Genomic DNA, 12,661 nt, shown 5'->3' with positions numbered 1-12,661 from the left:
CCTGGTGTGGTGTAATTGGCCTCAATAGCAAATAAGGCCCTGGTGTGGTGTAAGTGGCCTGAGCAAGAGCCACAGGGCCTGGTTTGGTGAAGATGGCCTCGGCCAGAAGCGCAGGGCCTGGTGTGATGTGAGTGGCCTGAGCAAGAGCCACAGGCCCTGGTGTGGTGTAGGTGGCCTCAGCCAGCAGCCACAGGCCCTTGTGTGGTGTAAGTGGCCTCAGCCAGCAGCCACAGGCCCTGGTGTGGTGTAGGTGGCCTCAGCCAGCAGCCACAGGCCCTGGTGTGGTGTAAGTGGCCTCAGCCAGTGCCACAGGCCCTGGTGTGGTGTAAGTGGCCTGAGCAAGAGCCACAGACCCTGGTGTGGTGTAATTGGCCTCAATAGCAACTAAGGCCCTGGTGTGGTGTAGGTTGCCTCAGCCAGCAGCCACAGGCCCTGGTGTGGTGTAAGTGGCCTCAGCCAGAGCCACAGGCCCTGATGTGGTGTAAGTGGCCCCAGCCGGTCACTCAGGCCCTGGTGTGGTGTAGGTGGCATCAGCTAGCAGCACAAGACATTGGAAAAGAGCCAAAAGCAGTGTCGTTAATGTGCCCTCATTAATGGGCAGCTGCTTTTGGTCTTTTAATACACCCCTTCTCTGGATCAAAAGCGGTTCAATGACATGAAAATGAAAGGCTTACAGCACCAGGTATTCCCAGGAAGTCTCCCATCCAAGTACTAACCAAGCCCAGCCCTGCTTAGCTTCCGAGATCAGACGAGGTCGGGCGTGCTCAGGGTGGTATGGCCGTAAGCTGCTGGCCCTAGCACAATGTCTCAATTTATGGATTCAAGTGATTAGGTGGCAAGTACCTGAAGTTACGAAGACAATCCTATAACCATACCTGCATGTTTGCATAATACCCTAACCCAAAGGCTCAGTTTGGCATTTATCCAACAGCACAGGCCCTGGATTGTTGAAGATGGCCTCAGGAACCAGCACAGGGCCTGGTGTGTTGTACATGGCCACAGCAAGCAGCACAGGGCCTGGTTTGGTGAAGATGGCCTCGGCCAGAAGCACAGGGCCTGGTGTGATGTGAGTGGCCTGAGCAAGAGCCACAGGCCCTTGTGTGGTGTAAGTGGCCTCAGCCAGCAGCCACAGGCCCTGGTGTGGTGTAGGTGGCCTCAGCCAGCAGCCACAGGCCCTGGTGTGGTGTAAGTGGCCTGAGCAAGAGCCACAGGCCCTGGTTTGGTGTAAGTGGCCTCAGCCAGCAGCCACAGGCCCTGGTGTGTTGTAAGTGGCCTCAGCCAGCAGCCACAGGCCCTGGTGTGGTGTAAGTGGCCTGAGCAAGAGCCACAGGCCCTGGTTTGGTGTAAGTGGCCTCAGCCAGCAGCCACAGGCCCTGGTGTGTTGTAAGTGGCCTCAGCCAGCAGCCACAGGCCCTGGTGTGGTCTAAGTGGCCTCAGCCAGTGCCACAGGCCCTGGTGTGGTGTAAGTGGCCTGAGCAAGAGCCACAGGCCCTGGTGTGGTGTAAGTGGCCTAAGCCAGAGCCACAGGCCCTGGTGTGGTGTAAGTGGCCTCAATAGCAAATAAGGCCCTGGTGTGGTGTAAGTGGCCTGAGCAAGAGCCACAGGGCCTGGTTTGGTGAAGATGGCCTCAGCCAGAAGCGCAGGGCCTGGTGTGATGTGAGTGGCCTGAGCAAGAGCCACAGGCCCTGGTGTGGTGTAAGTGGCCTCAGCCAGCAGCCACAGGCCCTGGTGTGGTGTAAGTGGCCTCAGCCAGAAGCCACAGGCACTGGTGTGGTGTAAGTGGCCTCAGCCAGCAGCCACAGGCACTGGTGTGGTGTAAGTGGCCCCAGCCGGTCACTCAGGCCCTGGTGTGGTGTAGGTGGCATCAGCTAGCAGCACAAGACATTGGAAAAGAGCCAAAAGCAGTGTTGTTAATGTGCCCTCATTAATGGGCAGATGCTTTTGGTCTTTTAATACACCCCTTCTCTGTTTCAAAAGCGGTTCAATGACATGAAAAGGTAAGGCTTACAGCACCAGGTATTCCCAGGCAGTCTCCCATCCAAGTACTAACCAAGCCCAGCCCTGCTTAGCTTGCGAGATCAGACGAGGTCGGGCGTGCTCAGGGTGGTATGGCCGTAAGCTGCTGGCCCCAGCACAATGTCTCAATTTATGGATTCAAGTGATTAGGTGGCAAGTACCTGAAGTTACGAAGACAATCCTATAACCATACCTGCATGTTTGCATAATACCCTAACCCAAAGGCTCAGTTTGGCATTTATCCAACAGCACAGGCCCTGGATTGTTGAAGATGGCCTCAGGAACCAGCACAGGGCCTGGTGTGTTGTACATGGCCACAGCAAGCAGCACAGGGCCTGGTTTGGTGAAGATGGCCTCGGCCAGAAGCGCAGGGCCTGGTGTGATGTGAGTGGCCTGAGCAAGAGCCACAGGCCCTGGTGTGGTGTAAGTGGCCTCAGCCAGCAGCCACAGGCCCTGGTGTGGTGTAAGTCGCCTCAGCCAGAAGCCACAGGCACTGGTGTGGTGTAAGTGGCCTCAGCCAGCAGCAAAAGGGCCCTGGTGTGGTGTAAGTCGCCTCAGTCAGCAGCCACAGGCCCTGGTGTGGTGTAGGTGGCCTCAGCCAGCAGCCACAGGTCCTGGTGTGGTGTAAGTGGCCTCAGCCAGCAGCCACAGGCCCTGGTGTGGTGTAAGTGGCCTCAGCCAGCAGCCACAGGCCCTGATGTGGTGTAAGTGGCCTCAGCCAGTGCCACAGGCCCTGGTGTGGTGTAAGTGGCCTGAGCAAGAGCCACAGACCCTGGTGTGGTGTAATTGGCCTCAATAGCAACTAATGCCCTGGTGTGGTGTAGGTGGCCTCAGCCAGCAGCCACAGGCCCTGGTGTGGTGTAAGTGGCCTCAGCCAGCAGCCACAGGCCCTGGTGTGGTGTAAGTGGCCTCAGCCAGAGCCACAGGCCCTGATGTGGTGTAAGTGGCCCCAGCCGGTCACTCAGGCCCTTGTGTGGTGTAGGTTGCATCAGCTAGCAGCACAAGACATTGGAAAAGAGCCAAAAGCAATGTCGTTAATAAGCCCTCATTAATGGGCAGATGCTTTTGGTCTTTTAATACACCCCTTCTCTGGATCAAAAGCGGTTCAATGACATGAAAATGAAAGGCTTACAGCACCAGGTATTCCCAGGCAGTCTCCCATCCAAGTACTAACCAAGCCCAGCCCTGCTTAGCTTCCGAGATCAGACGAGGTCGGGCGTGCTCAGGGTGGTATGGCCGTAAGCTGCTGGCCGTAAGCTGCTGGCGCCAGCACAATGTCTCAATTTATGGATTCAAGTGATTAGGTGGCAAGTACCTGAAGTTACGAAGACAATCCTATAACCATACCTGCATGTTTGCATAATACCCTAACCCAAAGGCTCAGTTTGGCATTTATCCAACAGCACAGGCCCTGGATTGTTGAAGATGGCCTCAGGAACCAGCACAGGGCCTGGTGTATTGTACATGGCCACAGCAAGCAGCACAGGGCCTGGTTTGGTGAAGATGGCCTCGGCCAGAAGCACAGGGCCTGGTGTGATATGAGTGGCCTGAGCAAGAGCCACAGACCCTGGTGTGGTGTAATTGGCCTCAATAGCAACTAAGGCCCTGGTGTGGTGTAGGTGGCCTCAGCCAGCAGCCACAGGCCCTGGTGTGGTGTAAGTGGCCTCAGCCAGCAGCCACAGGCCCTGATGTGGTGTAAGTGGCCCCAGCCGGTCACTCAGGCCCTGGTGTGGTGTAGGTGGCATCAGCTAGCAGCACAAGACATTGGAAAACAGCCAAAAGCAATGTCGTTAATGTGCCCTCATTAATGGGGAGCTGCTTTTGGTCTTTTAATACACCCCTTCTCTGGATCAAAAGCGGTTCAATGACATGAAAATGAAAGGCTTACAGCACCAGGTATTCCCAGGCAGTCTCCCATCCAAGTACTAACCAAGCCCAGCCCTGCTTAGCTTCCGAGATCAGACGAGGTCGGGCGTGCTCAGGGTGGTATGGCCGTAAGCTGCTGGCCCCAGCACAATGTCTCAATTTATGGATTCAAGTGATTAGGTGGCAAGTACCTGAAGTTACGAAGACAATCCTATAACCATACCTGCATGTTTGCATAATACCCTAACCCAAAGGCTCAGTTTGGCATTTATCCAACAGCACAGGCCCTGGATTGTTGAAGATGGCCTCAAGAACCAGCACAGGACCTGGTGTGTTTTACATGGCCACAGCAAGCAGCACAGGGCCTGGTTTGGTGAAGATGGCCTCAGCAAGCAGCCACAGGCCCTGGTTTGGTGTAAGTGGCCTCAGCCAGCAGCCACAGGCCCTGGTGTGTTGTAAGTGGCCTCAGCCAGCAGCCACAGGCCCTGGTGTGGTCTAAGTGGCCTCAGCCAGTGCCACAGGCCCTGGTGTGGTGTAAGTGGCCTGAGCAAGAGCCACAGGCCCTGGTGTGGTGTAAGTGGCCTCAGCCAGCAGCCACAGGCCCTGGTGTGGTGTAAGTGGCCTCAGCCAGCAGCCACAGGCCCTGGTGTGGTGTAAGTGGCCTCAGCCAGTGCCACAGGCCCTGGTGTGGTGTAAGTGGCCTGAGCAAGAGCCACAGACCCTGGTGTGGTGTAATTGGCCTCAATAGCAACTAATGCCCTGGTGTGGTGTAGGTGGCCTCAGCCAGCAGCCACAGGCCCTGGTGTGGTGTAAGTGGCCTCAGCCAGCAGCCACAGGCCCTGGTGTGGTGTAAGTGGCCTCAGCCAGAGCCACAGGCCCTGATGTGGTGTAAGTGGCCTGAGCAAGAGCCACAGGCCCTGGTGTGGTGTAAGTGGCCTGAGCAAGAGCCACAGGCCCTGGTGTGTTGTAAGTGGCCTCAGCCAGCAGCCACAGGCCCTGGTGTGGTGTAGGTGGCCTCAGCCAGAAGCCACAGGCCCTGGTGTGGTGTAAGTGGCCTGAGCAAGTGCCACAGGCCCTGGTGTGGTGTAATTGGCCTCAATAGCAACTAAGGCCCTGGTGTGGTGTAGGTGGCCTCAGCCAGCAGCCACAGGCCCTGGTGTGGTGTAAGTGGCCTCAGCCAGCAGCCACAGGCCCTGATGTGGTGTAAGTGGCCCCAGCCGGTCACTCAGGCCCTGGTGTGGTGTAGGTGGCATCAGCTAGCAGCACAAGACATTGGAAAACAGCCAAAAGCAATGTCGTTAATGTGCCCTCATTAATGGGGAGCTGCTTTTGGTCTTTTAATACACCCCTTCTCTGGATCAAAAGCGGTTCAATGACATGAAAATGAAAGGCTTACAGCACCAGGTATTCCCAGGCAGTCTCCCATCCAAGTACTAACCAAGCCCAGCCCTGCTTAGCTTACGAGATCAGACGAGGTCGGGCGTGCTCAGGGTGGTATGGCCGTAAGATGCTGGCCCCAGCACAATGTCTCAATTTATGGATTCAAGTGATTAGGTGGCAAGTACCTGAAGTTACGAAGACAATCCTATAACCATACCTGCATGTTTGCATAATACCCTAACCCAAAGGCTCAGTTTGGCATTTATCCAACAGCACAGGCCCTGGATTGTTGAAGATGGCCACAGCAAGCAGCACAGGGCCTGGTTTGGTGAAGATGGCCTCGGCCAGAAGCGCAGGGCCTGGTGTGATGTGAGTGGCCTGAGCAAGAGCCACAGGCCCTGGTGTGGTGTAAGTGGCCTCAGCCAGCAGCCACAGGCCCTGGTGTGGTGTAAGTCGCCTCAGCCAGAAGCCACAGGCACTGGTGTGGTGTAAGTGGCCTCAGCCAGCAGCAAAAGGGCCCTGGTGTGGTGTAAGTCGCCTCAGTCAACAGCCACAGGCCCTGGTGTGGTGTAGGTGGCCTCAGCCAGCAGCCACAGGCCCTGGTGTGGTGTAAGTGGCCTCAGCCAGCAGCCACAGGCCCTGGTGTGGTGTAAGTGGCCTCAGCCAGCAGCCACAGGCCCTGGTGTGGTGTAAGTGGCCTCAGCCAGTGCCACAGGCCCTGGTGTGGTGTAAGTGGCCTGAGCAAGAGCCACAGACCCTGGTGTGGTGTAATTGGCCTCAATAGCAACTAATGCCCTGGTGTGGTGTAGGTGGCCTCAGCCAGCAGCCACAGGCCCTGGTGTGGTGTAAGTGGCCTCAGCCAGAGCCACAGGCCCTGATGTGGTGTAAGTGGCCCCAGCCGGTCACTCAGGCCCTTGTGTGGTGTAGGTTGCATCAGCTAGCAGCACAAGACATTGGAAAAGAGCCAAAAGCAATGTCGTTAATGTGCCCTCATTAATGGGCAGATGCTTTTGGTCTTTTAATACACCCCTTCTCTGGATCAAAAGCGGTTCAATGACATGAAAATGAAAGGCTTACAGCACCAGGTATTCCCAGGCAGTCTCCCATCCAAGTACTAACCAAGCCCAGCCCTGCTTAGCTTCCGAGATCAGACGAGGTCGGGCGTGCTCAGGGTGGTATGGCCGTAAGCTGCTGGCCCCAGCACAATGTCTCAATTTATGGATTCAAGTGATTAGGTGGCAAGTACCTGAAGTTACGAAGACAATCCTATAACCATACCTGCATGTTTGCATAATACCCTAACCCAAAGGCTCAGTTTGGCATTTATCCAACAGCACAGGCCCTGGATTGTTGAAGATGGCCTCTGGAACCAGCACAGGGCCTGGTGTGTTGTACATGGCCACAGCAAGCAGCACAGGGCCTGGTTTGGTGAAGATGGCCTCGGCCAGAAGCACAGGGCCTAGCGTGATATGAGTGGCCTGAGCAAGAGCCACAGGCCCTGGTGTGGTGTAAGTGGCCTGAGCAAGAGCCACAGGCCCTGGTGTGGTGTAAGTGGCCTGAGCAAGAGCCACAGGCCCTGGTGTGGTGTAAGTGGCCTGAGCAAGAGCCACAGGCCCTGGTGTGGTGTAAGTGGCCTGAGCAAGAGCCACAGGCCCTGGTGTGGTGTAAGTGGTCTCAGCCAGCAGCCACAGGCCCTGGTGTGGTGTAGGTGGCCTCAGCCAGCAGCCACAGGCCCTGGTGTGGTGTAAGTGGCCTCAGCCAGTGCCACAGGCCCTGGTGTGGTGTAAGTGGCCTGAGCAAGAGCCACAGACCCTGGTGTGGTGTAATTGGCCTCAATAGCAACTAAGGCCCTGGTGTGGTGTAGGTGGCCTCAGCCAGCAGCCACAGGCCCTGATGTGGTGTAAGTGGCCCCAGCCGGTCACTCAGGCCCTGGTGTGGTGTAGGTGGCATCAGCTAGCAGCACAAGACATTGGAAAAGAGCCAAAAGCAATGTCGTTAATGTGCCCTCATTAATGGGCAGCTGCTTTTGGTCTTTTAATACACCCCTTCTCTGGATCAAAAGCGGTTCAATGACATGAAAATGAAAGGCTTACAGCACCAGGTATTCCAAGGCAGTCTCCCATCCGAGTACTAACAAAGCCCAGCCCTGCTTAGCTTCCGAGATCAGACGAGGTCGGGCGTGCTCAGGGTGGTATGGCCGTAAGCTGCTGGCCCCAGCACAATGTCTCAATTTATGGATTCAAGTGATTAGGTGGCAAGTACCTGAAGTTACGAAGACAATCCTATAACCATACCTGCATGTTTGCATAATACCCTAACCCAAAGGCTTAGTTTGGCATTTATCCAACAGCACAGGCCCTGGATTGTTGAAGATGGCCTCAGGAACCAGCACAGGGCCTGGTGTGTTGTACATGGCCACAGCTAGCAGCAGAGGGCCAGGTTTGGTGAAGATGGCCTCGGCCAGAAGCGCAGGGCCTGGTGTGATGTGAGTGGCCTGAGCAAGAGCCACAGACCCTGGTGTGGTGTAATTGGCCTCAATAGCAACTAAGGCCCTGGTGTGGTGTAACTGGCCTCAGCCAGCAGCCACAGGCCCTGGTGTGGTGTAAGTGGCCTCAGCCAGAGCCACAGGCCCTGATGTGGTGTAAGTGGCCCCAGCCGGTCACTCAGGCCCTGGATTGTTGAAGATGGCCTCAGGAACCAGCACAGGGCCTGGTGTGGTGTAAGTGGCCTGAGCAAGAGCCACAGGCCCTGGTGTGGTGTAAGTGGCCTGAGCAAGAGCCACAGGCCCTGGTGTGGTGTAAGTGGCCTGAGCAAGAGCCACAGGCCCTGGTGTGGTGTAAGTGGTCTCAGCCAGCAGCCACAGGCCCTGGTGTGGTGTAGGTGGCCTCAGCCAGCAGCCACAGGCCCTTGTGTGGTGTAAGTGGCCTCAGCCAGCAGCCACAGGCCCTGGTGTGGTGTAAGTGGCCTCAGCCAGTGTCACAGGCCCTGGTGTGGTGTAATTGGCCTGAGCAAGAGCCACAGACCCTGGTGTGGTGTAATTGGCCTCAATAGCAAATAAGGCCCTGGTGTGGTGTAAGTGGCCTGAGCAAGAGCCACAGGGCCTGGTTTGGTGAAGATGGCCTCGGCCAGAAGCGCAGGGCCTGGTGTGATGTGAGTGGCCTGAGCAAGAGCCACAGGCCCTGGTGTGGTGTAAGTGGCCTCAGCCAGCAGCCACAGGCCCTGGTGTGGTGTACGTGGCCTCAGCCAGCAGCCACAGGCCCTGGTGTGGTGTAAGTGGCCTGAGCAAGAGCCACAGGCCCTGGTTTGGTGTAAGTGGCCTCAGCCAGCAGCCACAGGCCCTGGTGTGTTGTAAGTGGCCTCAGCCAGCAGCCACAGGCCCTGGTGTGGTGTAAGTGGCCTGAGCAAGAGCCACAGGCCCTGGTTTGGTGTAAGTGGCCTCAGCCAGCAGCCACAGGCCCTGGTGTGTTGTAAGTGGCCTCAGCCAGCAGCCACAGGCCCTGGTGTGGTCTAAGTGGCCTCAGCCAGTGCCACAGGCCCTGGTGTGGTGTAAGTGGCCTGAGCAAGAGCCACAGGCCCTGGTGTGGTGTAAGTGGCCTGAGCAAGTGCCACAGGCCCTGGTGTGGTGTAAGTGGCCTAAGCCAGAGCCACAGGCCCTGGTGTGGTGTAAGTGGCCTCAATAGCAAATAAGGCCCTGGTGTGGTGTAAGTGGCCTGAGCAAGAGCCACAGGGCCTGGTTTGGTGAAGATGGCCTCAGCCAGAAGCGCAGGGCCTGGTGTGATGTGAGTGGCCTGAGCAAGAGCCACAGGCCCTGGTGTGGTGTAAGTGGCCTCAGCCAGCAGCCACAGGCCCTGGTGTGGTGTAAGTCGCCTCAGCCAGAAGCCACAGGCACTGGTGTGGTGTAAGTGGCCTCAGCCAGCAGCAAAAGGGCCCTGGTGTGGTGTAAGTCGCCTCAGTCAGCAGCCACAGGCCCTGGTGTGGTGTAGGTGGCCTCAGCCAGCAGCCACAGGTCCTGGTGTGGTGTAAGTGGCCTCAGCCAGCAGCCACAGGTCCTGGTGTGGTGTAAGTGGCCTGAGCAAGAGCCACAGACCCTGGTGTGGTGTAATTGGCCTCAATAGCAACTAATGCCCTGGTGTGGTGTAGGTGGCCTCAGCCAGCAGCCACAGGCCCTGGTGCGGTGTAAGTGGCCTCAGCCAGCAGCCACAGGCCCTGGTGTGGTGTAAGTGGCCTCAGCCAGTGCCACAGGCCCTGGTGTGGTGTAAGTGGCCTGAGCAAGAGCCACAGACCCTGGTGTGGTGTAATTGGCCTCAATAGCAACTAAGGCCCTGGTGTGGTGTAGGTGGCCTCAGCCAGAGCCACAGGCCCTGATGTGGTGTAAGTGGCCCCAGCCGGTCACTCAGGCCCTGGTGTGGTGTAAGTGGCCTGAGCAAGAGCCACAGACCCTGGTGTGGTGTAATTGGCCTCAATAGCAACTAAGGCCCTGGTGTGGTGTAGGTGGCCTCAGCCAGAGCCACAGGCCCTGGTGTGGTGTAAGTGGCCTCAGCCAGTGCCACAGGCCCTGGTGTGGTGTAAGTGGCCTGAGCAAGAGCCACAGACCCTGGTGTGGTGTAATTGGCCTCAATAGCAACTAAGGCCCTGGTGTGGTGTAGGTGGCCTCAGCCAGCAGCCACAGGCCCTGGTGTGGTGTAAGTGGCCTCAGCCAGCAGCCACAGGCCCTGATGTGGTGTAAGTGGCCCCAGCCGGTCACTCAGGCCCTGGTGTGGTGTAGGTGGCATCAGCTAGCAGCACAAGACATTGGAAAACAGCCAAAAGCAATGTCGTTAATGTGCCCTCATTAATGGGGAGCTGCTTTTGGTCTTTTAATACACCCCTTCTCTGGATCAAAAGCGGTTCAATGACATGAAAATGAAAGGCTTACAGCACCAGGTATTCCCAGGCAGTCTCCCATCCAAGTACTAACCAAGCCCAGCCCTGCTTAGCTTCCGAGATCAGACGAGGTCGGGCGTGCTCAGGGTGGTATGGCCGTAAGCTGCTGGCCCCAGCACAATGTCTCAATTTATGGATTCAAGTGATTAGGTGGCAAGTACCTGAAGTTACGAAGACAATCCTATAACCATACCTGCATGTTTGCATAATACCCTAACCCAAAGGCTCAGTTTGGCATTTATCCAACAGCACAGGCCCTGGATTGTTGAAGATGGCCTCAAGAACCAGCACAGGACCTGGTGTGTTTTACATGGCCACAGCAAGCAGCACAGGGCCTGGTTTGGTGAAGATGGCCTCAGCAAGCAGCCACAGGCCCTGGTTTGGTGTAAGTGGACTCAGCCAGCAGCCACAGGCCCTGGTGTGTTGTAAGTGGCCTCAGCCAGCAGCCACAGGCCCTGGTGTGGTGTAGGTGGCCTCAGCCAGCAGCCACAGGCCCTTGTGTGGTGTAAGTGGCCTCAGCCAGCAGCCACAGGCCCTGGTGTGGTGTAAGTGGCCTCAGCCAGTGCCACAGGCCCTGGTGTGGTGTAAGTGGCCTGAGCAAGAGCCACAGACCCTGGTGTGGTGTAATTGGCCTCAATAGCAACTAAGGCCCTGGTGTGGTGTAGGTGGCCTCAGCCAGCAGCCACAGGCCCTGGTGTGGTGTAAGTGGCCTCAGCCAGAGCCACAGGCCCTGATGTGGTGTAAGTGGCCCCAGCCGGTCACTCAGGCCCTGGTGTGGTGTAGGTGGCATCAGCTAGCAGCACAAGACATTGGAAAAGAGCCAAAAGCAATGTCGTTAATGTGCCCTCATTAATGGGCAGCTGCTTTTGGTCTTTTAATACACCCCTTCTCTGGATCAAAAGCGGTTCAATGACATGAAAATGAAAGGCTTACAGCACCAGGTATTCCAAGGCAGTCTCCCATCCGAGTACTAACCAAGCCCAGCCCTGCTTAGCTTCCGAGATCAGATGAGGTCGGGCGTGCTCAGGGTGGTATGGCCGTAAGCTGCTGGCCCCAGCACAATGTCTCAATTTATGGATTCAAGTGATTAGGTGGCAAGTACCTGAAGTTACGAAGACAATCCTATAACCATACCTGCATGTTTGCATAATACCCTAACCCAAAGGCTTAGTTTGGCATTTATCCAACAGCACAGGCCCTGGATTGTTGAAGATGGCCTCAGGAACCAGCACAGGGCCTGGTGTGTTGTACATGGCCACAGCTAGCAGCAGAGGGCCAGGTTTGGTGAAGATGGCCTCGGCCAGAAGCGCAGGGCCTGGTGTGATGTGAGTGGCCTGAGCAAGAGCCACAGACCCTGGTGTGGTGTAATTGGACTCAATAGCAACTAAGGCCCTGGTGTGGTGTAACTGGCCTCAGCCAGCAGCCACAGGCCCTGGTGTGGTGTAAGTGGCCTCAGCCAGAGCCACAGGCCCTGATGTGGTGTAAGTGGCCCCAGCCGGTCACTCAGGCCCTGGATTGTTGAAGATGGCCTCAGGAACCAGCACAGGGCCTGGTGTGTTGTACATGGCCACAGCAAGCAGCACAGGGCCTGGTTTGGTGAAGATGGCCTCGGCCAGAAGCGCAGGGCCTGGTGTGATGTGAGTGGCCTGAGCAAGAGCCACAGGCCCTGGTGTGGTGTAAGTGGCCTCAGCCAGCAGCCACAGGCCCTGGTGTGGTGTAAGTCGCCTCAGCCAGAAGCCACAGGCACTGGTGTGGTGTAAGTGGCCTCAGCCAGCAGCAAAAGGGCCCTGGTGTGGTGTAAGTCGCCTCAGCCAGCAGCCACAGGCCCTGGTGTGGTGTAGGTGGCCTCAGCCAGCAGCCACAGGCTCTGGTGTGGTGTAACTGGCCTCAGCCAGCAGCCACAGGCCCTGGTGTGGTGTAAGTGGCCTCAGCCAGAGCCACAGGCCCTGATGTGGTGTAAGTGGCCCCAGCCGGTCACTCAGGCCCTGGTGTGGTGTAGGTGGCATCAGCTAGCAGCACAAGACATTGGAAAAGAGCCAAAAGCAGTGTTGTTAATGTGCCCTCATTAATGGGCAGATGCTTTTGGTCTTTTAATACACCCCTTCTCTGGATCAAAAGCGGTTCAATGACATGAAAAGGAAAGGCTTACAGCACCAGGTATTCCCAGGCAGTCTCCCATCCAAGTACTAACCAAGCCCAGCCCTGCTTAGCTTCCGAGATCAGACGAGGTCGGGCGTGCTCAGGGTGGTATGGCCGTAAGCTGCTGGCCCCAGCACAATGTCTCAATTTATGGATTCAAGTGATTAGGTGGCAAGTACCTGAAGTTACGAAGACAATCCTATAACCATACCTGCATGTTTGCATAATACCCTAACCCAAAGGCTCAGTTTGGCATTTATCCAACAGCACAGGCCCTGGATTGTTGAAGATGGCCTCAGGAACCAGCACAGGGCCTGGTGTGTTGTACATGGCCACA

The 12,661-nt window shown here is 56.7% G+C and overlaps 7 non-coding genes and 3 pseudogenes across 7 annotated transcripts; all 10 read right to left on the bottom strand.

The window, feature by feature from the left end:
• Positions 1 to 667: 667 nt before the first annotated feature.
• On the bottom strand, positions 668 to 786 carry LOC146637268 (5S ribosomal RNA). The gene has a single exon (XR_014905658.1). It is a non-coding gene; the product is annotated as a 5S ribosomal RNA (ribosomal RNA).
• A 1,215-nt stretch (positions 787 to 2,001) lies between these two features.
• LOC146637267 (5S ribosomal RNA) lies at positions 2,002 to 2,120 on the bottom strand (annotated as a pseudogene).
• A 1,021-nt stretch (positions 2,121 to 3,141) lies between these two features.
• Positions 3,142 to 3,260, bottom strand: LOC146637266 (5S ribosomal RNA). Its single transcript, XR_014905836.1, has one exon. It is a non-coding gene; the product is annotated as a 5S ribosomal RNA (ribosomal RNA).
• A 637-nt stretch (positions 3,261 to 3,897) lies between these two features.
• Positions 3,898 to 4,016, bottom strand: LOC146637265 (5S ribosomal RNA). Its single transcript, XR_014905835.1, has one exon. It is a non-coding gene; the product is annotated as a 5S ribosomal RNA (ribosomal RNA).
• A 1,255-nt stretch (positions 4,017 to 5,271) lies between these two features.
• On the bottom strand, positions 5,272 to 5,390 carry LOC146637264 (5S ribosomal RNA; annotated as a pseudogene).
• Positions 5,391 to 6,332: 942 nt separating this feature from the next.
• On the bottom strand, positions 6,333 to 6,451 carry LOC146637263 (5S ribosomal RNA). Its single transcript, XR_014905834.1, has one exon. It is a non-coding gene; the product is annotated as a 5S ribosomal RNA (ribosomal RNA).
• Positions 6,452 to 7,348: 897 nt separating this feature from the next.
• On the bottom strand, positions 7,349 to 7,467 carry LOC146637262 (5S ribosomal RNA; annotated as a pseudogene).
• Positions 7,468 to 10,170: 2,703 nt separating this feature from the next.
• LOC146637261 (5S ribosomal RNA) lies at positions 10,171 to 10,289 on the bottom strand. Its single transcript, XR_014905833.1, has one exon. It is a non-coding gene; the product is annotated as a 5S ribosomal RNA (ribosomal RNA).
• An 822-nt stretch (positions 10,290 to 11,111) lies between these two features.
• LOC146637260 (5S ribosomal RNA) lies at positions 11,112 to 11,230 on the bottom strand. The gene has a single exon (XR_014905623.1). It is a non-coding gene; the product is annotated as a 5S ribosomal RNA (ribosomal RNA).
• Positions 11,231 to 12,327: 1,097 nt separating this feature from the next.
• LOC146637259 (5S ribosomal RNA) lies at positions 12,328 to 12,446 on the bottom strand. The gene has a single exon (XR_014905832.1). It is a non-coding gene; the product is annotated as a 5S ribosomal RNA (ribosomal RNA).
• Positions 12,447 to 12,661: the final 215 nt, after the last annotated feature.

This window comes from Diplotaxodon limnothrissa, linkage group LG3, assembly GCF_057381915.1.
Source record: "Diplotaxodon limnothrissa isolate DT_005_m linkage group LG3, D_limnothrissa_male_GT1.1, whole genome shotgun sequence".
Lineage (NCBI taxonomy): Eukaryota > Metazoa > Chordata > Actinopteri > Cichliformes > Cichlidae > Diplotaxodon > Diplotaxodon limnothrissa.
This window is presented reverse-complemented; position numbering and strand designations above follow the sequence as displayed.